Genomic DNA, 26,802 nt, shown 5'->3' with positions numbered 1-26,802 from the left:
GAACAGATTACTGTTGGAGTGAGGATTGAGGTAGTTTTGGAAATTCATACTTATGGAAAAGTGCTAAATGGAACTACATTGGCTATAAATTGGGGTTAGGTGAACGGATAGAGCTGAGATATGAAAGTACATTTTGGAAAATCGTGTACGAAAAGTGCTAAATGGTACAAAATTTGGTACCTTTTGGTATTTGCTATATGGTATAGAATTTTGTACAATTTGGGATTTTGTAAAGGGTAGAACTGGAATTTTGAAATTCGGTATTAGATTAGCAATTGAGGAAGCTTTGGAAAATGGTACTAATGTGAACGAAGCAATACTAACTGGTACGGAATTCGCTGTATTTGCGTGAACAGATTACTGTTGGAGTGAGGATTGAGGTAGTTTTGGAAATTCATACTTATGGAAAAGTGCTGAATGGAACTACATTGGCTATAAATTGGGGTTAGGTGAACGGATAGAGCTGAGATATGAAAGTACATTTTGGAAAATCGTGTACGAAAAGTGCTAAATGGTACAAAATTTGGTACCTTTTGGTATTTGCTATATGGTATAGAATTTTGTACAATTTGTGATTTTGTAAAGGGTAGAACTGGAATTTTGAAATTCGGTATTAGATTAGCAATTGGTGTTTAGAGTGGAGGTAGGGAGGAGGTTTTGAAAATTCGTACTTATTTATACAAAAAGTACTAAATAGTACTATAATGGGTTTCAGGAGAACAGATAAAGCTGGAAAAGTGAATTGGGGTTAGGATATATGTTGAATATAAGGAAGTAATCTTTTAAAATACACTAAGTCGAGAGGTACCGTTATATGGGGATATACGAAAACGTGGATTTTTATGGTCATTTTGGATTTTTATGGCCATTTTGAATGCCGAAAATTTAACGGACCTATTCGGGTTCTGGGCGAAACCACTAAAGCGAATTTTCTACTGAACTCAGTAAATTGCATATTACTTTTTTTCGTCCGAAGGAAAGCAAAATATAAAGGGCGTAAAAAGCCACATGCTTATGAGAAAATAAGAAGAAGCACACGGAAGCACCTTTAGGAGCATATTAATAAAAATTTCAATCAATCTTTCAAGTGGACAGGAAATAAATCCAGCTGCCATATCACGTAAGAACACTGGAATTGCTACGTAAACATCAATATTAATATCCCCAAATCATGAGCCACAGACAAAACTAACGAAATTTTTTTACAGCAAAAATTTTATACTGTAAACACAGTTAGGAACAGACAAATCAACAAGTGTGGTTACGAGCGCTCATTTTCAACAGCGGTAGCAAGAGATCCACTATTCCGCCACCGGCGACAAGTACGATTTGGTATTTATTGCCTGCAGCCTGTAAGCTGTTATTTCAATCAATAAATTACGTCGAGTAAATCAAGTAAATCTCTATACTAAAGTCGTCTGAATCCTTTCTCCATCTTCCACCATTTTCTGTTGACACAAAAGATATTAAACACTTGGTTAACTCCTCCACAGACGGCCTGCAGTAACCACCAAAAACAGTCAAAACCATTTCTCTAGAGCAAATTAAAGAAAAGACAACAACATCGGTTAGTGTTCTCATCGAGATTTATTTGGAGCTTTCGCCTTTCCGCCACCACCGCGCCACGTCGACAAGTATTTGTGTATCCAGTCCGCCAACTGCTGTTGAGGTGCACGGCATTCGGCCTGTGGAAACCACCAAAAAGTCTCCAATAATCTCTCTGGTGCAAATCGAAGAGAAAGGCCTTCAATAGACATATGCTGTTTGTCAACCGGAGGTAATCAGTGTTTGTGTCGCTGCAAGGTGCTAGCAAATTCCTTCTCCGCCTTAACTGCCTCTCCTCTACAACCTGTTCGCTGAAACAAAACAAATCACCACTTCAAATTAGAAAAAACAAAACATCAACGAAATATTGTGCTTGCCAACACCACCAGAAAATCTCTCCTTTGTTTCCACAACAAATTCAACAATCCATTGCAAGCTGAGGAAGATCCACTTCTGGGAACAAAGTCCAACAATAAAAGGGAATTCGGTGCTCAAATTCATGCTACAAAGCACTAGAGGTAAATGTTCTCTGCCATATCTAAAATCAAATAGAAATTCGTTGAGTGAGTACCAGTACTTAATTTTTCCAATTTGAATACAAAATAAGACAGCATAGTTTTGCTTTTGATTCTCCTGCCGTGAAAATTGTAGAAAATTTATAGCAATTCAATTGCACATTTTCTGCAAAAGCAATAACTATTCTTTCTGCAAAATATAAAAGTTTTCTCTAATGTTCATCATTTTAGAAAATACCAAAGAGAGCTTTCAGGAACACAACATCAGGAAAAAGCTTGTAACAGCTAAGATAACTACAAAGTACCCGTATCAAATTTTAAACAACATCTACTCGTAAATGATAGTTTGTCTCCAAACCAAACCAAAGCACTTGAAAGTCAACATCTATTACATCCACCAAAACACGGATCGTCAACGCCATCTATCATCATTACCAACCATCAATATCTGCAAGTAGCAAAACATTTGGAACGTTTTACATTGAGCTACCATCCAGTAAACATTGTATATAAAACAAGGGTCATTATCACCGTTTAAATTTGGAGGACAAACACAAGGTAACAAACAACGGCGATTATTGCACAAGAAGAACTGTAAGTCCAAATTTACTTAACTCGTTACACTATTTCCAACGCAAAACAACATCATTTATTTCCGACTGCAACTGTTATACTGGTATACCAGTTTCACTTATATATAATACCAACATATCAAAGGTGAAAACCTTTTGATCTAACTTTTACCAATTCAATTGACATCACACGGATTGTCTCGATTTTATGAAAACAAGGTAATCTCTTACCAAAGTAATAGACATCCTCATACCAAAGCGTTTATCTCTTTCCAAAAGTAAAAAATATCCGCATACCAAAGCGACATCTTTAAAAAAAATACGTTTATCTCCTCTTAGATAAAATTTATATTGAAAGCTATCAAATTGGAGTATGAGTCTTTCATCGTATGAAGCATTATAAAAGCTGATCACACTACAAAAAAAATCAAACTGAACTATAAGATTACCCAAAATATAATTTATTATAAATATTTACTTTTCCGGAAAACAACTTTGAAACCTTGTTGTAAAAAGGAACAAATTTACTCAAACTTCAAAGCTAGGTTTTAAACCAAAACAAAAAGAGATAAAGGAAACTTAAACTTTATCATCTAATGCTTTTGTCAACAAGAGCTTTATTTACAACTCTACACTTTATCTAGCTCTTTTCTTTATCTGTAAAGGGAGAGACGCTTTACAATTGAAATTTTTTTGGGTTTCGTGAGTATTTGATCTAATTTATTTATTTACAAAGCGACGCTAAAATTTGCAAACACATTCATGAATAGTTAAAAATTTCTTATAATTTTTAAGAGAGTCTGATGTCAAAGCAATCTCTTTGATGCTCAGTGTGTTAGCTCTTATTTACATTTAACTCGGCGCTACTCTTTATCGCTTTATTTGCCAAACTAAAGAAAGGAGACTATTGGAAATATTTTAGAGTTGAGCTAAAAATAAGATGTTGAATTTTATGAATGTGGAGTAATCTCAGTGTCACTCTGTTCATTTTAAATAGTTTAATAAAATCCCAATCATTCTCAATTTTTCAAAAGCAAATTCAATCTTACGATTGGTAAACAATTAGTTGAACCTAAAATCTTTCAACACATACTTTCACCAACTGAACATTTTAAACCAATGGTGGGCAAATTGCGAGAGACTCATGTATTTTTTACACTTTTGTGTGTGAGGCAGAGCATTTCTGCCCATCAGTGTTTTAAACCCTGCTCTCGTACAGTTTAAACATAAAACTCGTTCTCAAATTTGAAAGTAAACTCATTCATTAACCTACTCTTAAAAAATAGTCGGTCGTTGCCTGGAAACGAATAAAAAACTATCTATTTTCTCTGTGTCAGAAATTAGAATTCACACAACAATATCTCCTGCCTTCATTTAAAAAATATACATATTTTTTTTTCAAAAAAAAAATATTGGTCTCTTTGTCTTTACTGCTCTCGTTTATGTTCACGGTTTCCTATTAGAGCGATTGCCTGTGTACTATTTGAACTTCTCCTTTATTCAACACACATATTTACAACGAGTATAAGATTTGTTTGCAATATATAGCTCAGAATATATTGATATAGAACGAATTTCTTATACATCGAGGATTTTCAACGAATTAAAGTCGTGTTCTCCACACTTTTTTATAATTTTGAAATCGAAATGGAAAATTTACAAGGCGAGTTTATTTTCGACTCGGATGATCTGATCATGTTCACGTCATCCCTTGATAAAATTCCCATTTCAGATCACACCGATTCTTCATTAGATGTTGTTCTGCAAGATCTCAATGAAAGATGGTCAAATCTTCAAAAATCGTATAGGAAAGTTTTCACAAATAACAGTGAAGATATCGATGATAAGTTCAAAGAATCTGCACAAGAAAAATATGCCACTTGCACTAAGAGTTTTCACCTATGCAAAGCTAAACTTCTTGATGCTCAAAAGACATTAGTTGTTCCTCCCGAGAATAAGTCTATCTCCATAAATCCCGAATATGACAACAATTTCGCTTCTATTAAAGTACCACCCTGTGATACCGAAACATTTGAAGGTGGATATGAGGAATGGCCCTCATTCCGCGATATGTTCACAGCGGTATATATTGAACACCCAAAACTAACCTCGGTACAAAAGCTTTATCATCTCCGTCTAAAAGTTAAAGGTCAAGCAGCGGGGATAGTTAGAAAATATAAATTGTGTGGTGATAACTTCAAGTTAGCGTGGGAAGCGCTAACAGCTCGCTACGAAAATAAAAGAATTTTGGTAGACAACCAACTTCGGACTCTCTTCAGCTTAAAAACAATTAATTCAGAGAGCAGCGAATCGTTACAAAAAATACAAACAACAATTAACGATTGTTTAGCAGCTCTTCAATCGCAAAATATTTGCACTAAAGATTGGGATCCCATTCTTGTTTACTTGTGTTCAACCAAACTTCCCCATGAAACCCTAGCCCTTTGGGAGCAATCCCTTAAATCCCATAGAGATCTTCCCAGGTGGGAAGAAATGAATGAATTTTTAACAAACAGGTATGAAGTTGTCGAGAGACTTAACAGTATTCAAGGTTCAAGACTCGTTTCTAAGAAAGTCCCAGAAATACACTCATTCCAAACCGAGAGTATTATGCAAATTAAATGCAAACTCTGTGGTGATGATCATGCCCTAAAAAACTGCACAGAATTTCTCGAAATGAATCCCACACAAAGAAATCAATATGTTTCCCAAAATAAAATATGTCTCAATTGCCTATCGTATAAACATTTAAGGAAAGATTGCAAGAGTAAGTTTGTTTGCATGGAATGCAAAAGAAACCACCATACCTTGTTACACTTTCCTAATACAAAACCTCAAGAAAAGTACAAAAATTCAACTGTGAATTCTAATTTTGCCAGCGATTTGTTGGAACAAGATGAAGTTGAAAACACGTTCCAAATCCCTTCCCAATTTCAAAGTTCATCAACTGTTCAAACTTCCACCCACATAGTCACTAATAGAAATTTTTCGTCGATAGAAAACACTCTGTTGCCCACCGCAATTGTAACCATCCTTCATAATGGCGATACCTTTAAAGTCAGGGCCTTTTTAGATCAAGGATCAGAAAGGTCATTCATTTCCAAAAGCTTACAGCAGCGCCTTCTGCTACCAACAGAAAAACAAAATTTCCAAATAAGAGGCTTAGGTGGACAAATCGTGGCAAACTCTAACTTATTGTGCACTTTCTCACTCTTCTCTGATCTTCACGATCACATCATTGAGATGAAAGCTATTGTTGTAAATAAAATCACACTTCTCCTTCCAAGTTTTTTCCTTCCCAAAACAGACTTTTCATTTGAAGAATTAAGTCAGCTAGACTTAGCAGATCCAAATTTCCACTCTCCCGGTCATGTGGATCTACTGCTGGGAAGTAATATAATTCCTAGGTTGTTATTAGATGGTGTTATGAACATCGCCTCGTCGTTGGTGGCTCAAGCTACAATATTCGGTTGGGTAATTAGTGGCCCAGTTCCAACACAAACCGTATCCTCTTTCTCTATCGAAACTTCTGAGAATTCTGATGTTGCCCTCTCTCAGCAGCTTAGAAAATTTTGGGAGCAAGAAGAAATCCCAGAAAAGAAACCAATGTCTGCTAGTGATCAATATTGTGAATCCCTATTCCAAAAAACCACCACACGAGATACCACCGGTCGTTATGTCGTTCGACTACCTTTTAAAGAGAATTATAAGGTCGATTCTCCCATCTCTCCATCTAGAACTCAAGCTTTAATTCAATACATTCGAATGGAACAATCTTTAAAAAACAAACCAGATATTGCATGCACTTATAACAATGTCTTAAAGGAATATTTATCCCTTGACCATATGCAACTCACAAACCCTAACGAAACCTTAAATTCAGGCTCCTGTGAATCTTTTTACCTGCCGCATCATGCGGTAATAAGACCTCCGAGTATTAGCACGAAACTTCGTGTTGTGTTCAACGCATCCAAAAAGACTCATTCTGGAAATTCACTCAATGACATTTTGCACGTAGGTCCCACCCTTCAATCTGATTTACTGACATTAATTTTGCGTTGGCGTTTCTACAAATACGTATTTAATGGGGATATCGAGAAGATGTATAGACAGATACTCGTTCATCACGACGATTCTAATTTTCAAAGAATTCTCTGGCGTCCCACTCCTACTTCCCCTATAAAAGACTATGCGTTAAAAACAGTAACATTCGGAGTAAATTGCGCTCCTTACCTTGCTATGAGAACGTTACTCCAATTGGCCCAAGACTCCATGGAATTGTTTCCCCAATCTACACAAATTATTAAAAAGGAAATGTACGTCGATGACGTCCTATCTGGAGCTCATAATCCAGAAGCTGCTATTGATTCTCTATCTCAACTAATTGCAATGTTAAAATCAGCAGGGTTTCCTTTGAAAAAAATAACCTCTAACTATCCCGAAATTCTTAATTCTGTTCCCGCAGAAAATATTTTGGATGCCAAATTCTTAAAGTTCTATGAAACTAGCGGCACCAAAACATTAGGTGTTCAATGGAACGCCATGCATGATATATTTTCCTACAAAGTAGACGCCCCATCTCCGGCTACAGCAATAACGAAAAGGCAAATTCTATCCATTGTTTCCAAAATTTTTGACCCAGCTGGTTGGATCTCGCCTATAATAATAGTGGCAAAAATTATGCTGCAACAATTGTGGATAGAGGGAATACAATGGGATGAAAATGTTAAGCCTCTCACCTTGCAAAAATGGACTCAATTTTCTGAGTCTTTAGCAGAGATTTCCCAGATCCAAATCCCTCGTTGGATAAATTTCTCCCCCTCCTGTGATTCTCAGATACACGGATTTTGCGATGCCTCTGAAAAGGCTTACTGTGCATCTATTTACCTGAGAGTAAGTCTAGGCAATTCCGTTCACACCCAACTACTAGTATCCAAAACTAAAGTAGCTCCAATCGATCCTATAAGTCTTCCACGTCTAGAGCTCTGCGGGGCAGTACTACTTTCGCAATTGATTAAGCATACAACTGCTGGTTTGCCGTTGCATAATTACGAAGTTTTCCTCTGGAGCGATTCATCTATCACGCTAAGCTGGTTAAACAAACCCCCCCACACTTGGAAAACATATGTAGCTAATAGGGTTGCAAAAATAATTCGTAATGTTGGTAACACTCCCTGGCGCCATGTGCGGTCACACGATAACCCAGCAGATCTGGGATCACGCGGATGTACTCCATCTGAACTCATACACAATCACCTATGGTGGCATGGTCCGCAATGGCTGCAAAGTTCCCACGACCATTGGCCCAATCAAATTGAAATCGACGAGAATCCACCAGATGCACGCAAAATAGAAGTATTTCACTATACAGCATATGACGAAGATATCCTTAAACGTTTCTCTCGATGGGATAAGGCTATTAGAGTTATTGCGTACATTTTTAGATTCTATAAATCCACTAGAAAAATTTGTACTTACTCCTCTCGCACAATATCTCATGATGAATTCGTTGAAATCAAATATTTAGCAATTCAATTAACACAAAAGTTGCATTATAGTAAGGAATACTCAGGACTTACTCAATCGCATACAGTTCACAAGAAAAGTTCACTGTTTCCCCTGAATCCATTTATTGACAATCGAGGCATTATACGAGCAAACGGAAGAATTACCAACTCAAACCTATCATACAACGAACGCTATCCCATAATAATACATAAAGACTCGGAATATTGCAGATTGTATCTTAACTTTATTCACAACTTTTTACTTCACGCTGAAAATAGTTTGATGCTCAGAACAATTCGCGAAGAATACTATATTTCCCGATAGCGATCATCAATAAAAAAATGTATAAGAAACTGCAAAACGTGCACCATATACAAGCATAGGTTACAATCTCAAATTATGGCGGCTCTTCCCTCAGAGCGCAGTACATTCTCCCTTCCATTTTCATTCACCGGATTAGACTTCGCTGGTCCATTTTCTACCAAGACATCAAATGTAAGACAAGCAGTATATCAGAAAAGTTATGTCTGCGTATTTGTTTGCTTCAGTACGAAAGCAATTCACTTGGAACTCTGTTCAAGTCTCTCTTCCGAATCATTCTTATCAGCATTTGTTCGCTTCGTTGGGCGCCGAGGATTACCTCTAAAGGTAATGTCGGATAATGGCACAAACTTCATTGGAGCAGAAAGAAAATTACGGTACGAGTTTGCACAATTTCTAAATAGTTCTTCCGAAGAAGTAATTAAAAAGTATACTTCCCAAGGACTTCAGTGGTCGTTTATCCCACCAAACGCACCACACGTGGGAGGTCTATGGGAAGCAGGCGTCAAATCCTTTAAATCACACTTTAAAAAAGTTGCTCAAAACCATAGATATACATTTGAAGAATTTTATACTTTACTCACACGCATTGAAGCAGTTCTTAACTCACGCCCTTTATCACCAATGACAGACGATGCTCACGATTTATTAGCTCTCACACCAGGACATTTTTTAAGAGGAGCACCACTCGTGGCTTTACCCGAAACATTTTCCGATGATTTAACTCTATCCGACAGATATGAAAAACTTAAAGCCCAACAGCACCACTTTGCTCGCCGATGGAAAGATGAGTACATCAAAGAGCTACAGCGTAGATACAAATGGCAATCCCCCATGGAAAATGTCAAACAAGATCAACTAGTAGTTGTAAAGGACGATCAGTTACCCCCTTGCGAATGGAAACTAGGTCGCATAAAAAAGGTACATCATGGAGTTGACGGCTTGGTGAGAGTTGCAGATATTCGAACTGCGACAGGTGTTGTAACCAGAGACATTACAAGATTATGCCCTCTCTTCTCTGATAACAATCAGCACTAATCAGACATTAAATCTCATGTTTCGGAAATAATTTCCATTTCACAATTTTTACTCTTTTCTTTCTATACAATCTCTTACATTCACTTCCATGACATTTTGTCATATCACAGCGTTAACTAATTAATTTCATTTATTTAACAGGCCGCCACGTAATCCAAGAGTACATAAATGCCTCATTTGCGAACGTTTTCATTCCTTGCGTTTTTGTAGACAGTTCCTTGAAATGGACATAGGGACAAGAAGAAGAGAAGTACGTCGCTTAGGTTATTGTTTCAACTGCCTCGCCCGGTCACATAAATCATATGAGTGCACTTCCGAAGATGCGTGTGCGAAATGCGGATCCGAACATCATACTCTGCTTCATCTCCCTCCAACGGAAACATTTACATATGAGCAAATTCAGCAAGGTCAAAGAAGCTTGAGTGAAAGATCAGGTACAAGTCGACGTGAAAATAATAGGGTGAAGACTTCGCCAAGACGACAACAAGCTCGACAAGTAATAGAAAGAACACGAAGGCCAGCACCGAGGGAAGATTTGTCAGTTGTTGTACAGCGGTCCAATACAATGCTCAAGCAGCGTAGGCTTCTCCAGCAAGCAATAATGGCTTTGAAACGTTTAAACGGAACACTCGAAGATTGACTATCGTCAAGAGGCGGGAGGATGTAGAGAGCAGTTTACCTTTAAACAGAATAATATGTATTTTTGCGATTATTTTTAATTAATGTTTCTTAAAATCAATTTCTCTTTGAATTTCACATGAACTATTAATTCTTCATTAGTAATAATCACCATGTAATTTGTTAAATACAACTATGAAATAATTTACCACTATTTAGAATATTTAAGTGGCAACATTGTAAATGATTTTTATCCGTACTTTTGTTGTTCCTTTTCTAATAAGGCTGCCGTTAGTCAGCAATATTTTTTCTTCTTCCTTTCTGGTTTTGCCATCTTCACGAACAACAGCACGGATCACACCATTGAATACCCAATTATAATCTTTGAATAAACGATGTAAGTTGAATTTCCGAACTCTGATCCCTTTTTAATAACTGCAGAAGCAAAAGGAACCGTAAGTAAATAGATTTCTCTCGGGCCTAAGTCCTTTCGAAATTCCAAAAGAACCTAAGTTCATCCCGTCGGAACCTAAGTTCCTATAAGCGTATAATACATTGTACTTTCCAAGTGTACAATTGTATTCCCATAATGTTATAAGAAGTATAACATTATTCAAAGATTGTTTATTCTAAATTTGAATTTACCGTTAGACCAGAAGATGTCAAAGTTGGGATTTGTTTACTGTGTTATTAATAGAGTTGAGTAAACAGTATTTTGTGATAATTTCATGGTTGTAAAATCGTAATAAGAAAGGGTAAAACTCAAATATGGAGAAGGCGAAAGTAATTAGGCTCACTTCCAAAAAAAAAGAAGTGAAGAGAAATTCGGTCTATAAACAAAGTTATCAACATATTTCTGGATCCCTCTTAAATTATTACCTTTTCTTCAATATTAAAAGTGTTCTGGACCCAAATAATTTTTATCGCCAGTGGTCGATATTAAAAAAATATTAAATACTCTGATGTGTGTACTTTAAGAAAAAAAATTATTTCAATTTGCGATTCGCTGCGATAAATGAAGCCTAATTTTTCATCTTACATAAAATTCCGAAATATATGATATTTAGTCGGTACAAACTTATGTCTAGGACACTCTATTTTGATCCGATTTTCTTGAAAATTTGGAATTTTTGTTTTGAGTGTCCAAAAAACTTTTTCACGAAAAATTGTCGACATAGGTCCTAATTGGAGTATATCCCCCATATAAGGGTTCGCCCAATTTAAGATATTTTGGAAATTTTAGCCTCATTTTTTAAGCTGATTTGTCTTTAAGTTTGCATTTCGATTTCTTCCTTCGCACCAAAAATTATTAACATACATAAGTCAATATTTTAGTTTAGACCCCATAAAACGGGATCTCCCTGTTTAATGTATATAAACGGTTTTGTGCAAATTTTGGGTGAAAATTATTCTGAATTTATATAATATATATATGAATGCAAAAAGATCATAGAAATATTTTAGGACAGAAAAAATAGATTTGGGACCATAGTGCTGTTTTGGCGTCATAAATTCCAGCATTCTGAAGAATAAATGTCTGTGTGTGCAAATTTGCAAACATTGGCATCGTAAACAAATATTAATATTATTATTAGCTGGTCTTGCGCACAGAATGTAGTTTCCATGCACACAAGCAAAACAATGGCAGACAGAAACATTTTCATCAGAGCAATTTAAATTAGCAAAATTTTAAAATGAATACATGGTTTTATTTTCTATTTGATAATTGTAGTATTGAAGGTACAGTAACAAACGTCAGTATTCACTATGAATATTGACGTCTAACAAGCATCAGCAATGTATGAATGCATTTGGTAAAATTCAGAAGAAAATGTATAAAAGGAATGAACAACCTATGATAGTTTGCTAAAATAAGCTAATTAAAATTTATAAATTGCGTTTCACGTGTTATGGCATATATGAAAATGTTATTATGGTAAATGTAGAGGTTTTAAAAATTCATTTTGAATATTGCTGAATGCTGTGTAATATTACAAATTCCTATGGAATTTATATTTCATGCTGTTCAGTAGAATGTTGTAAAGTAAAACAAAATATAAATCAAGTAAATTAAAAGGAATATATTAAATTGTAATTAGTTTTCATAAAACCTAATAACAAAGTTTCAGATCGACTGTAAGAGGATTAAATTGTAATTATTGTTAAATGTATCATAACATTTATTAATTGTTCTTCTTCTAGAAGTCCTAGTGATTTTGGTCACAACCATTGGGATTATCCGCTATTAAAATTTCGAAACTATCTAAGAAGTGGTCATAAACCGGATTTAGGGGTAGAAGTGTTGAGTTGATGAAGAAGAAGCACCTGAGGGAATGAATCCAAATAAATTACGATATGAAAAAAAATTTTAACAATGCCAATTACTGCTTTCGATAGTTGTGCTTACCAGCCATTTTTGTTAGTTTTGGTAGGAGTTTCGGTCACTTATCATAGAAAGCATATATTTGCCTACAAAACAAAGAAATACATCGTTCTAAATGGGCGTTCTTTACGTTGGAAATGCACCTGTTATTCTTTTAACGCATCCTTTTACATGAGAAAATTTCATAAAACACATTCTCAATTTCAGGGTTTGCAAAAACCAACTTTTCGTAAAAAGAGTTATCGAACAGTAAAGCAATCTTACTCTAAGAAAAATTATCTAAAATACATTTGCCTAACAAACGATTCTCTAAAAAATTATTTTCTTAGGAAAATATCCTCCAAACCACGAGTTCTGTAATATCCCAGCGTAAAATCAAATTGAAAAACAAATGGCCTTCTGAAGTATCCCTCTCCAAAGATAAGACCCATTTAAGCACAAAGGGGATTCAAAAGGTCGCATTAAAAACACCATTCCCCAACAACAAATTATCATAAGTAGTTGAAAATTGTTCATCTGAAGCATAGTCTCCCCAAGAAAGTGTCATATAAAACACCCTTTTTAGGATATAAAGTTCTAAACATATTTTGTATCTAAGATATTGTCTTTTAAGATACGATTCCTACTCCTAAGATACGATTCTCTTGACTCGCCCTTCAGGAAAATATCAGCAACTGGGTAATTACTAGAGTTTGGCAATGTCGTTCAATTGAATGAACCGGATTACTATCTCGTTCAATGGACACCGGTAATTTCTTTGACAGAACTGCGTATACTTAATTTCAGACGTTGGTTTTTTTGATGTTACTCATTCTTCTTTGAAGGAGGACAGTGATCCGGATCGTACAATTGAACGAGATTGCCCACCTCTAGTAACTACGATTACCACTGCGAAAACGGTATCTTTGTGTATTCCCCCGTTTTATGTGTACTCATAGTTTTAACTCCGTCATAGTTTTAACTTCTTAATTATTTAAACTTTTTTTGTAACTTTTAAGTTAAGTTTATTAAATTGTTTCTTTTTATATGTAGATATTATTATTTTATGTTCATTAAAAATACGTGTTTCCTCCTTATCTAATACAGTGTCATTCCTTGGCCATAAATTATATATGGGTCCCTTAATTTACATATTTTTATTGAGCTTCTTATAAAAGAACAATAATTGGTCTGTTCCAGTACTGCAAGAATCTACTTATTTTTACTATTTTTTCCGATAACATAAAGGAAAAAATGTTATCGTAGTAAAAAGTAGAAGCTTCTTGCAGGATCTGGAACAGAGCAAATTTATTTGCTGAATGTTTTTCATATGCATATCCTATAAAATTTTAAAACTAAATGTACATTGTTCTTTACCCACGACCAATTCCTTTGGACAATTTTCCATAAAATGCTCTATGTCCTTCATTTGTACTTGATCACCAATAATTCATAATTTAATTACACTAAAATGACCACAAAATGCTGGGATTTACTAACCAAATCAATCGAAAATTATGAACGTTGTTTAACGCCACAATACACAACGTTATAGGTAGGGACACCATTTAGCAACCGTGCCCACCAACATCTCGCCCTCTATAATCAAGATAAAATTCATACAAGCAAACAAACATTTTGGGTTCAATGTGAAAATCTCTCATCGTCATCACTGGAGTGTGTCGAAATTATCATAAAAATCAAACACATTTTCCTATCAACAATAATCGAACTAATGCCACCACAAAACTGTAAAGCCGCACTGGGAATAGTAGTACCAGCAGAACTCCCTTATCACCACCACTACTATAATCACTGTGAGAAAAATTATTTTCATTTGCAAAAGTGGAGTGCAACCAACTTTTCCACATCATTAAAAGACATCAGTATTTTGGTCATGGCAAATGGGGATTTCTGGTTTGTTTGTTTATAAAAGCATTCGAAGGGAGGTTGTTCCCAATATTAAGGGGTTACCCCTACTTATCATTTTCAAAAAATCGAAGAAATGCCGCAAAAATATCAAGTCGATCGGAGCAAAATTGCTGAGATGTTAGCGTTGGTGTGGATGATTTTATTGTATTTGTATGTAACATAGAAAACATAGAAACATTTATATGCGTGTGTCGCAAATGGCATTTTTGAAGTTGGTCCCAACAATAGCTCGAAAACGAAAGAATCGATTTCCAAATGTTTTGGTAAGCTTATTAAATGCATAAAATTCTTGTCTTTAAGTGAGACATTTTTTTTTTTAATTTTTTGCCGATTTTTAGAAAAAATGCTGTCAATTTTTTTCGTTAAAATCGAAATACTGACTTTGACGGCTTACTCTTTTTTTAAATAGATATTTTAAAATTCGGTTTAGCTTAAAGACAAGATTCTTAGGTATTTAAAATGCCCAACAAATTATATGGAGAGCGGCAAATTCGTATTCAATCTATCGTTGACACCGCAAAATGATTTTACAAACAGGGGTATCGTAGGTAGCCCTTTACCGCACAACTATTCAATAATTTGCAACACCAAAAATTCAAAAATTTGTTCAAGATGTGCTCTTTCAGATGAAAGAAATTATTTACTTAAAAATATTGGTAGTTTTCTTGAAAAAAATATGATTTTTTTCGACATTTACCACGAGGGTTATCCCCTTAAGCCACAAGGGTACGGAAGATTTACTTATGAAGTGTCCCAATGGAACAAATTAACAAGTAAAAAAGCATTAAGTTCGGCCGGGCCGAACTTTTCATACCCTCCACCATAAAATATTCATTCCTGTCCCCAACTTTAAGTGAGTACGTTAAAATGTCAGATAATAATAAATCATGGGCCTATGTTGACAGTTTTTGATGGGAGCTTTTAATGTCAAATAACTCCTAATTCGGTTAAAAAATTTAGCTAGAATCCTCAAAATATCGAAAATCGGTACATAACGTGGGAACTTCAAATGTCATTAACAGCTAGTTCGAAAGTATCTGGGCTATACGAAAATATGAACTTAAACGAACAATTTTTGTTGCAGAATTTTTGTTGACTTTTAAATTTCAAATTACAGAAAGTTTGTCCAAAAAAATCCTTAGAAAATCGGGATGTTTGTTTTGGGGCTATACAAAAACATGGACCTACGTTCGGTTGAACATTTTAAGTAAAATCCTCAAAGTACCGAAAATCGGGAAGTATCGTTATATTGGGGCTATGTTGAAAATTGTTGATGCAGATGTGTGGTGACCACTACAACCTTCAAATGCAAATTACAGTTAGTTCTGTTAAAAATTGTAGCTAAAATTGCCAAATTACTGAAAATTGGGAGGTACCGTTACATGGGAGCTATATCCGAACATGGACCTATGTTGACAATTTTTGATGGAGAGGTGTTGTGACCACTAAGAACTTCAAATATCAAATTACTGCTAGTTCGGTTTAATATTGTAGTTAAAATCATCAAATAACTGAAAATCGGGAAGTACCGTTATATGGGGCTTTCTGACAATTTTTGGTGGAGAGGTGTGGTGACCACTAAGAATTTCAAATGTCAAATGTTCAAATTACAGATAATTCGGTTAAAACTTGTTGGTAAAATTCTCAAAATACCTGAAATCGGGCGGTAACGTTATATGGGGGCTATTCCAAAACATGGACCTATGTCAACTAGTAATATAAGTTTATTGACATTTAAGAACCCAAAATGTCAATTGATAGCTAAATAGGTCTGAAAATGTAGATGAAAACGTCAAAATGCCGTAAATCGGGGGTACCGTTATATGGGGGCTATACCAAAACGTGGACCTAGGTCCACAACTTTTGTTATATAAGTTTAGTTACACTTAAGAACCCTAAATGTCAAATTATAGCTATATCGGTCTGAAAATGTAGATAAAAACGTAAAAATACCGTAAATCGGGGGCTACCGTTATATGGGGCCTATACCAAAACGTGGACCTATGTCCACAAGTTTTGTCACATAAGTTTTTTGATATTTAAGAACTTCAAATGTCAAATTATAGCTTCATCGGTCTGAAAATGTAGCTAAAAACGTCAAAATACCGCAAATCGGGGGTACCGTTATATGGGGGCTATACCAAAACGTGGACCTATGTCCACAACTTTTGTTATATATGTTTATTGACACTTAAGAACCCTAAATGTCAAATTATAGCCAAATCGGTCTGAAAATGTAGCTAAAACCGTCAAAATACCGTTAATCGGGGGGTACCGTTATATGGGGGCTATACCAAAACGTGGACCTATGTCCACAACTTTTGTTATATAAGTTTATTGACATTCAAGAACCCTAAATGTCAAATTATAGCTACATCGGTCTGAAAATGTAGCTAAAAACGTCAAAATACCGCAAATCGGGGGGTACCGTTATATGGGGGCTATACCAAAACGTGGACCTATGTCCACAACTTTTGTTATATAAGTTTATTGATACTTAAGAACCCTAAATTTCAAATTATAGCTAAATCGGTCTAAAAATGTAGCTAAAAACGTCAAAATACCGTAAATCGGGGGGTACCATTATATGGGGGCTATACCAAAACGTGGACCTATGTCCAAAACTTTTGTTATATAAGTTTATTGATACTTAAGAACCCTAAATGTCAAATTATAGCTAAATCGGTCTAAAAATGTAGCTAAAAACGTCAAAATACCGCAAATCGGGGGTACAGTTATATGGGGGCTATACCAAAACGTGGACCTATGTCCACAAGTTTTGTTATATATGTTTGATGACACTTAAGAACCCTAAATGTCAAATTATAGCCAAATCGGTCTGAAAATGTAGCTAAAAACGTCAAAATACCGTAAATCGGGGGATACCGTTATATGGGTTCTATACCAAAACGTGGACCGATATAGCCCATCATCGAACTTGACCTGCCTGCAAACAAAAGACGCATTTTCCCAAAATTTCAGCGTCCTATCTCCATTTTTGTGGATGCTAGAGTGATTACCACAGACGGACGGACGGACGGACGGACGGACGGACGTGCTCAGATCGACTTAGAATTTTACCCTGATCAAGAATATATATACTTTATAGGGTCGCAAATGAGTATTTCAATGCGTTACCATACTATGGTGGAGGGTATAAAAAATTGTTTGCTTAGCAAACAAATAAATTTTAATGTCAAAAACATAATCGACATTACCATGGTCGATCAATCACATATGCAGCACAATGGGCATATTCTGGGGTAGCCGGGTGCGTCATTCCTTACATAGATGTCTTATGTTATTGGTCATTATGAACCCTGTGTAGTCGATCAATATTTTTGTATGTGTGCCAAGGAAAGCCATAAAATTCAAAAAATCCAAAAAATACATCCATAACCAGTAAATAAATCTATATATATAAAATAGAAAAATGTTTGTTTGTTTGTTTGTTTGTTTGAAATTTATAGACTCAAAAACCGCTCAACCGATCTTGCTGAAATTTTCAGGGTATATTACTACATCGCCTGAAAGTAACATAGGCCATAAAAAGTTTCGAAATTCCGCTCTGATCCGGAGATATAGCATCAGAATCGGAGGTACCTCCAAAAAATTTAAACTTTGTATGCAAATATCTATAGAACGGTTACAGATACAGACTCCAAATTTGAAATGTGTGATGGATGTTAGCCTAAAAATAAATGTGCCAAAATATATCGAAATCGGTCCAGATTTGGATATAGCTCCCATATATATTTTCGTCCGATTTTAAGTATTTAATGTACCAAACACGCTATATATGTCCGATTTCTATGAAATTTGGAATGCGTGACGGAACAAAAACAAAACAAAATGTACCAAACTATATTGAAATCGGTTCAGATTTGGATATAGCTCCCATATATATTTTCGTCCGATTTCAAGTATTTGATATTCCAAACACGCTACAAATGTCCGATTTCAATGAAATTTGGAATGTGGGACAAAATTTGGCCTATCAATAAATGTTCCGAAATATATCGAAATAAGTTCAGATTTGGATATAGCTCCCATATAAATTTTCGTCCGATTTCAAGTATTTGATGTACAAAACACGCTACATATGTCCGATTCTAATGAAATTTGGAATGTGTGACGGAATTTGGGCTATAAGTAAATCTACCAAACTATATCGAAATCGGTTCAGATTTGGATATAGCTCCCATATATATTTTCGTCCGATTTCAAGTATTTGATGTACCAAACACGCTACATATGTCCCATTCTAATGAAATTTGGAATGTGTGACGGAATTTGGCCTATCACTAAATGTGCCAAAATATATATAATCAGTTCAGATTTGGATATAGCTCCCATATATATTTTCGTCCGATTTCAAGTATTTGATGCATCAAAAACGCTATATATGTCCGATTTCAATGGAATTTATAATGTGTGACGAAATTTAAACTATAAATGTACCAAACTATATCGAAATCGGTTCAGATTTGGATATAGCTCCCATATGGATTTTCGTACGATTTTAAGTATTTGATGTACTTAACACGCTATATATGCCCGATTCCAATGAAATTTGGAATGTGTGACGGAATTCGGCCTATCACTAAATGTGCCAAAATATATATAATCAGTTCAGATTTGGATATAGCTCCCATATATATTTTCGTCCGATTTCAAGTATTTGATGCATCAAAAACGCTATATATGTCCGATTTCAATGGAATTTATAATGTGTGACGAAATTTAAACTATAAATGTACCAAACTATATCGAAATCGGTTCAGATTTGGATATAGATCCCATATATAATTTCGTCCGATTTCAAGTATTTGATATTCCAAACACGCTACAAATGTCCGATTTCAATGAAATTTGGAATGTGGGACGAAATTGGGCCTATCACTAAATGTTCCGAAATATATCGAAATAAGTTCAAATTTGGATATAGCTCCCATATATATTTTCGTCCGATTTCAAGTATTTGATGTACCAAACACGCTACATATGTCCGATTCTAATGAAATTTGGAATGTGTGACGGAATTTGGGCTATAAGTAAATGTACCAAACTATATCGAAATCGGTTCAGATTTGGATATAGCTCCCATATATATTTTCATCCGATTTCAGGTATTTGATGTACCAATCACGCTATATATGTCCGATTTCAATGACATTTGGAATGTGTGACGGAATTCGGCCTATCACTAAATGTGCCAAAATATATATAATCGGTTCAGATTTGGATATAGCTCCCATATATATTTCGGACGATTTCCTGTATTTTATGCACAAAACACGCTTATATGTCCGATTCTAATGAAATTTGGAATGTGTGACGGAATTTGGGCTATAAGTAAATGTACCAAACTATATCGAAATCGGTTCAGATTGGGATATAGCTCCCATATATATTTTCGTCCGATTTCAGGTATTTGATGTACCAAACACGCTATATATGTCCGATTTCAATGACATTTGGAATGTGTGACGGAATTCGGCCTATCACTAAATGTGCCAAAATATATATAATCGGTTCAGATTTGGATATAGCTCCCATATGGATTTTCGTACGATTTTAAGTATTTGATGTACTTAACACGCTATATATGCCCGATTCCAATGAAATTTGGAATGTGTGACGGAATTCGGCCTATCACTAAATGTGCCAAAATATATATAATCAGTTCAGATTTGGATATAGCTCCCATATATATTTTCGTCCGATTTCAAGTATTTGATGCATCAAAAACGCTATATATGTCCGATTTCAATGGAATTTATAATGTGTGACGAAATTTAAACTATAAATGTACCAAACTATATCGAAATCGGTTCAGATTTGGATATAGATCCCATATATAATTTCGTCCGATTTCAAGTATTTGATATTCCAAACACGCTACAAATGTCCGATTTCAATGAAATTTGGAATGTGGGACGAAATTGGGCCTATCACTAAATGTTCCGAAATATATCGAAATAAGTTCAAATTTGGATATAGCTCCCATATATATTTTCGTCCGATTTCAAGTATTTGATGTACCAAACACGCTACATATGTCCGATTCTAATGAAATTTGGAATGTGTGACGGAATTTGGGCTATGAGTAAATGTACCAAACTATATCGAAATCGGTTCAGATTTGGATATAGCTCCCATATATATTTTCATCCGATTTCAGGTATTTGATGTACCAATCACGCTATATATGTCCGATTTCAATGACATTTGGAATGTGTGATAGAATTGCCCTATAACTAAATGCGCCAAAATATATCGAAATCGGTTCAGTTTTGGATATAACTCCCATATGGATTTTCGTACGATTTTAAGTATTTGATGTACTTAACACGCTATATATGCCCGATTCCAATGAAATTTGGAATGTGTGACGGAATTCGGCCTATCACTAAATGTGCCAAAATATATATAATCGGTTCAGATTTGGATATAGCTCCCATATATATTTTCGTCCGATTTCAAGTATTTGATGCATCAAAAACGCTATATATGTCCGATTTCAATGAAATTTATAATGTGTGACGAAATTTGAACTATAAATGTACCAAACTATATCGAAATCGGTTCAGATTTGGATATAGATCCCATATATAATTTCTTCCGATTTCAAGTATTTGATATTCCAAACACGCTACAAATGTCCGATTTCAATGAAATTTGGAATGTGGGACGAAATTGGGCCTATCACTAAATGTTCCGAAATATATCGAAATAAGTTCAGATTTGGATATAGCTCCCATATATATTTTCGTCCGATTTCAAGTATTTGATGTACCAAACACGCTACATATGTCCGATTCTAATGAAATTTGGAATGTGTGACGGAATTTGGACTATAAGTAAATGTACCAAACTATATCGAAATCGGTTCAGATTTGGATATAGCTCCCATATATATTTTCATCCGATTTCAAGTATTTGATGTACCAAACACGCTACATATGTCCCATTCTAATGAAATTTGGAATGTGTGACGGAATTTGGCCTATAAGTAAATGTACCAAACTATATCGAAATCGGTTCAGATTTGGATATAGCTCCCATATATATTTCGGACGATTTCCTGTATTTTATGCACAAAACACGCTTATATGTCCAATTTCGCTGAAATTTTGAAATTCTGACGGAATTTGTTCTAGAAATAAATGTGCCAAATTATATTGAGATTGGTTCAGATTTGGATATAGCTCCCAATAACATATATTTTCGGCCGACTTCCTTATTCGTTCTAGAAATAAATGGAACAAATTATAACCCAATCGGTTCAGATTTGAATATAGCTCCCATATATATTTTCGGCTGATTTTCTTTATACATACATATATTTTCGGACGATTTCCCGTATTTGATGAACCAAACGCGCAATATATGTCCAAATTCGCTGAAATTTGGAATATGTAACGGAATTTGGTCTAGACATAAATGTGCGAAATTATATCCAAATCGGTTAAGATTTGCATATAGCTCTCATATATATTTTCGGACGATTTCCTGTATTTTATGCACAAAACACGCTATGTATATTCAAATTCCATGAAATTTGGAATGTGAGACGGGATTTGGTCTAAAAATAAATTTGACAAATTATATCGAGATCGGTTCATATAAGAATATAGCTCCCATATATATTTACGGTCGATTTTATGTTTTTGTTACGTATGTTCAATTTCAATGAAAAATTGAAGACTTAGCGGTCAGTAGAAGTCATCATTATTTACAGCAGTACTTATAGTTTGGAAGGAATTGACCAAGGCTACAGGTATTAAGTATCATATCTTCGAGAGACTTCTTAAGATATACTTATAAGCAGAAATGCTTTCGGAGGAGTGTTACCTCCTGAAATATACAAAAATACCATAGTTGCTCCATAACAACCCTGAATAGGTATATAACGCCTTCATATCTTCTATATTTATTCGTTAAAATATTAAAAACGTTTATGTAATTATGGCATTCCATTATATTTTATCGTAGTCGGGCAGCAAAGCGCACCGGGTTCAGCTAGTTAAATATAAATCCCAACCCCAAACGATAACCATAATAGGTGTGTGTGTGTAGGCTTGTGTGTCCTTTAGGGTTTATTCTGTTGTTCAATAATGCACAACTACAATAATATCAGCTTGCGAATTTATTGGAAGAGAAAACAAAAGAAGAGAGAAAGACATCAAACGGACTTTCACCCACTCCCAGAGAAAAGTACTTGGAAATTCAAGTGCTTTGTAGTGCATTGACTCGTATTTCAGTGCTGATAATCTTTGACTCAAATTGACAGTTCTCTAATAATGATATTTGGTCTGTTCCAGAACTGCAAGGATATACTAATTTTTACTATTTTTCGATATCATAAAATTTCTAATGTAGCAGAAGTTTGTAGGTTCATGCAGGTTCTGGAACAGACTTATTGTATATTTTAAGGGGTCCACTGGAAAAAAATTGTTAGAGCATGTTTACTTATAACCTGCTTTACTAAACCGTGTTTAATATGTCAACTATATTACATATGTATTAGGGTTATGACTTTTTTAAAACCTCGTGTCGCTGTATGATATTTTATGAGTTTTTACATAAGATTACATAAAATCTTAATAATAAAGTGAATTGATAAAAAAAGCTTCCGCACAAAAAAACTTTTGAAGTTTTTATTTTTCAGAATTTTTGACAATTTTTTGAAGTTACTGTAAGCAGATATTTGACTGAAAACAAGGCATAGGAGCACACGACATACCCAGAATATCATAACCATTTGTTCCTCACTAATTTTATCATCGTATTATATATTATACATAACAAAAAATGTGTTAGAGAATCAAGATTTGGATATAGCTCCATACATTTGAATTCCTAATTACTGCTTGATATGTTTAAGACCAGAGCCATGTTTATTGATATACTGCTTAGTGTAGTACAATTCAACTGTTTTGCCCCTCCGAGGAACATTGAAGTACTTTCATTACTAAAGGGATTTAGTTATGCCATATTCGAAGTAGTGTAGGGTACCAAATGTTAAAGGAATGTGTAGTTTTAACAATAGTCGTTGAGAATATAGTTTTAAAAATACTACGGCCCACATTTTTTGAAAACAAAATTTTGCCGTTGATAGCTTCTAGCTACTTCTACGCGGCATCAATAAAGCAAAATTAACACAAATCGATTAATCAATTTATGTAGTTCTATTTGAAAACCACAGGTATGATTTTTAGAAAGAATATGTGGTAAAACCTTAAACTGTCGTACTTTACTGGATAAAGAATTTGTAAATAAATATTATCCTCCTTTATATTCGTGTGAATTCTCCGCTAACGAAGTAGCGGGCACTTGCTAGTTATACGTAATTTTATATTACAAATAACAGTATTCATATATCATAAAAATTAAAGATAGTTTGTGCGGACCTTTTTTAATATTTAATTGGATAACAGTTGTTTTAGTCGTTAATAGGTAAAAGGCCATTCATTCGTGCAACAAGAAATATTTTTTTAGAAAAAAATTTCATATCATAGAATTTAAAAAAAATCAGAGTGGTTCGTGTGGAACCTTTTTTTATAATAAAGTGAAATGAATGTTATTTTAGGCATTAATAAGCAAAAGTTCATTCATTCTCACTACAGGAAATCATTTCTGAGAAAAAATTTTCAAAAAGTCATAACCCTAATATGTATACTTCAAATAAATGCTCATAAGGAAGGATAACACTTTATCTTTTATGCAGATGCAGGTGCTGAACTGATCTGTTTTAAGAAGGGTACTCGATAAATAAAAGCAATTAAATAAAAGTACTTTGAAATTGCTAATTTTTTGAAGGCAATTCAGTAGTGCGATCCTCTAACACATTTTAGTTACCGACAAAAAATCGGTAAAATTAAAATGCTTATAAATTCGGTAATGAACGATATTTTTCGGGAAATTAGCGACCTAGATAAAGTAGCCGTAAAGTTCTACCGGTAGGAACAATGTTGTCAACATTTGTTTGAACTTTTCATTCATAATTTTGTGTTTTAATTTTACCGACATTTGTCGTTAACTCACAAAATGAGTTAGAGAATCGCATTACAGGTATGTTTTTATACCCTACGCCACTATGTGGAAAGGGTATTAAAAGCTTGTTTTGGAAAAAATGTATGTAATACCGTGACCCCAATGCGGTATACCAATCTTTATATCTCGATGAGATAAAGCGAGTTTGAGATGTGTGTCCGTCCGTCTGTCCGTTATAAATTGTAATCAAACTAGAGGCTGCAATTATGGACCGATCGACACAAAATTTTGCATGGAGGCCGGGCTTAGTCCATAATATACACCTATTGCTATTGGTGACTATCGTGAAATATTTAGCGGGTGAAATGGACCACAAACATAATTTTTATCCGATTTTATAGCTGCTCTGTTGGTCGCAATACTAGTCCGATCGCCTCGAAATTTTAAATAAGATAGGAGTAAATGCAAAGAAGAAGCTTGCAGTTTGAGACGGCGATCAGGTAATATTAATAGGGTTAAATGGATCACACCTTTTATGTAAAAATTGTGAAATTTTTTAATATATTCCTGGAAGACACATTCGAGGTAAGTAAGCTATACTTGGAAAAGAAACTCTTGATTGATGCCAATTATGTTGGTGTACGTGATCAGTTAACAGAGTTACATCCTAATTACCGAGTTATTTGTTTGTAGTGTAATCATAAACACCCTAAAGGCCGCAATTATAGCTCAATAGTCACAAAATTTTGCACGAGGTAAGACTTTATGTCGAAGAAGATACCTATAATTTTGGATGATAATCTGATATTAGTTAGTCCATATATTAATTCCTAGTCACCAAATACCGGCAAAGTAGCCTATGTATGGAAAAAGAACTACTGACCTTTCCTCTGATGCAAATTGCAATAACATGTCTGCAAGATAAAGGGCCTTCTGCCTAATATATAATGGATTTTGTGTAGAGAACCATTTCATTGGTTTTCCCCATTTTGTAATGCTAACTAAATATCCTTTTAGATAAAAGTAAATAATTAGGCAGTTTGGTATCTTCTACGATCCAATAGAGATGCATTTTGTGTTTTTATTTGTACACTTTTTCTAAATATATAAGATTAATTTTTTACAATAGCTTGTTTAGTCGGAGACTCGAAGTCACAACCAATCTTGTTAAAACTCTCGTCGTAATGATAATGCCATTGCCAAGGGTTGGTGAAAATGACATGCCAAGGCATTGGTGAAATTGATATGTCAAAGCATTGGTGTAAATTACATGCTCTGAATCCAAAAATGAATAGCAACTTTTGGGGTCCACACTCATATAAAATTCATCTATGAAGATGCTAAAAAGATGACATACCAGATCACTTTCACCCATGATTGAATAGCATCTTTGGCATCGAACATTTTGCTGTGTAAAAAAGTAGCTTTTTAAAAAGGAGTGTATAAAAGCAATCTTTCTTTCATAAGGGGCCTTTAGAAGCACCCTTTCTTTCATGAATTTTGGCCAAGTATAGCTCGTGTACATAAAGTTCTTCATCATATAACTGTTTAAATCTCCATTACGATCTCATAAACGAGTCTCTTTATCACTGTTTCTAAATTGAAAATCTTTGCCTTTGATAGGTAAAAGGCTTTTTATATGATTTCACGGCAATTTGTCTGTGTTGGCATACTTTAGAGATTATTGTTACTTTTATAAGGAAAATTTTAATACCAAACATACGGATATAGACATATGTCAAGATGCCACAAAATAGAAATATAATATTTGCATATGAAATATCTATCTCATCCATGTTCTACAGTATACACCTCCCCCACAACCTGTCAGCATAAAATTACTACAAATATCCCGTAGAGAGATTCAACTCTCCAGTTATGTCTTTTCTTGCCTTCCGTATGAACATGTTTATACCATTTGCTATGGTGTTCTCCTTTGGATCTTACTTCTTAGTTTTTTGCCATATCAAGTATTTTCTTCATTCATTTTTATGGCAGTCTAATTTTTTTATGTGTGTTCGACGTTTTGCAAATTGATGTTTAGCATGTGCCTTAATTTTCTATCAAATGTTAGTGTTGTAATCTTGTTACACATAACATCCATTTATTCGCTCTTCTGTTAGTTTGCCTGTCTTATTAGTTTTTATTACTGAACTGCAGACAGGTGGCATACAGTGTATTAAAACAGCTGGATTTTTAGTTTTTACTTTGCAATAACAACAATGTTTGCAAAACGTCTATATACACGCACATTAAGATTTTGCATTAGGTGAGCGTTTTTTTTTGTAGCATATTTTTTGCTGATATTTTGTATAGTGCAGACTTTAAAGCGTCTATAGGATTTTGACACTAGCTATATGCACAAAATATCTTTTAGCATACACACATGCAA

At 34.5% G+C, this 26,802-nt stretch overlaps 1 long non-coding RNA gene and 1 pseudogene across 2 annotated transcripts; both read left to right on the top strand.

Moving 5' to 3' along the window:
* Positions 1 to 26,802, top strand: part of LOC141403250 (uncharacterized) — a 242,385-nt pseudogene that overhangs the window by 104,035 nt on the left and 111,548 nt on the right.
* On the top strand, positions 924 to 10,529 carry LOC141401949 (uncharacterized). 2 transcript variants are annotated; one of them, XR_012412477.1, is made up of 4 exons: positions 924 to 1,120; positions 1,209 to 2,063; positions 2,292 to 2,618; positions 9,641 to 10,529. It is a non-coding gene; the product is annotated as an uncharacterized lncRNA (long non-coding RNA). The 2 variants fall into 2 exon arrangements; XR_012412476.1 differs by having other exon boundaries at positions 974 to 1,120; positions 1,209 to 2,108; positions 9,641 to 10,363.

This window comes from Musca autumnalis, unplaced genomic scaffold, assembly GCF_047663935.1.
Source record: "Musca autumnalis isolate F117 unplaced genomic scaffold, ASM4766393v1 scaffold_4, whole genome shotgun sequence".
Classification (NCBI taxonomy): Eukaryota; Metazoa; Arthropoda; class Insecta; order Diptera; family Muscidae; genus Musca; species Musca autumnalis.
Note: the sequence above shows the minus strand (reverse complement) of the source record. Positions and strands in the feature narration are given on the sequence as shown.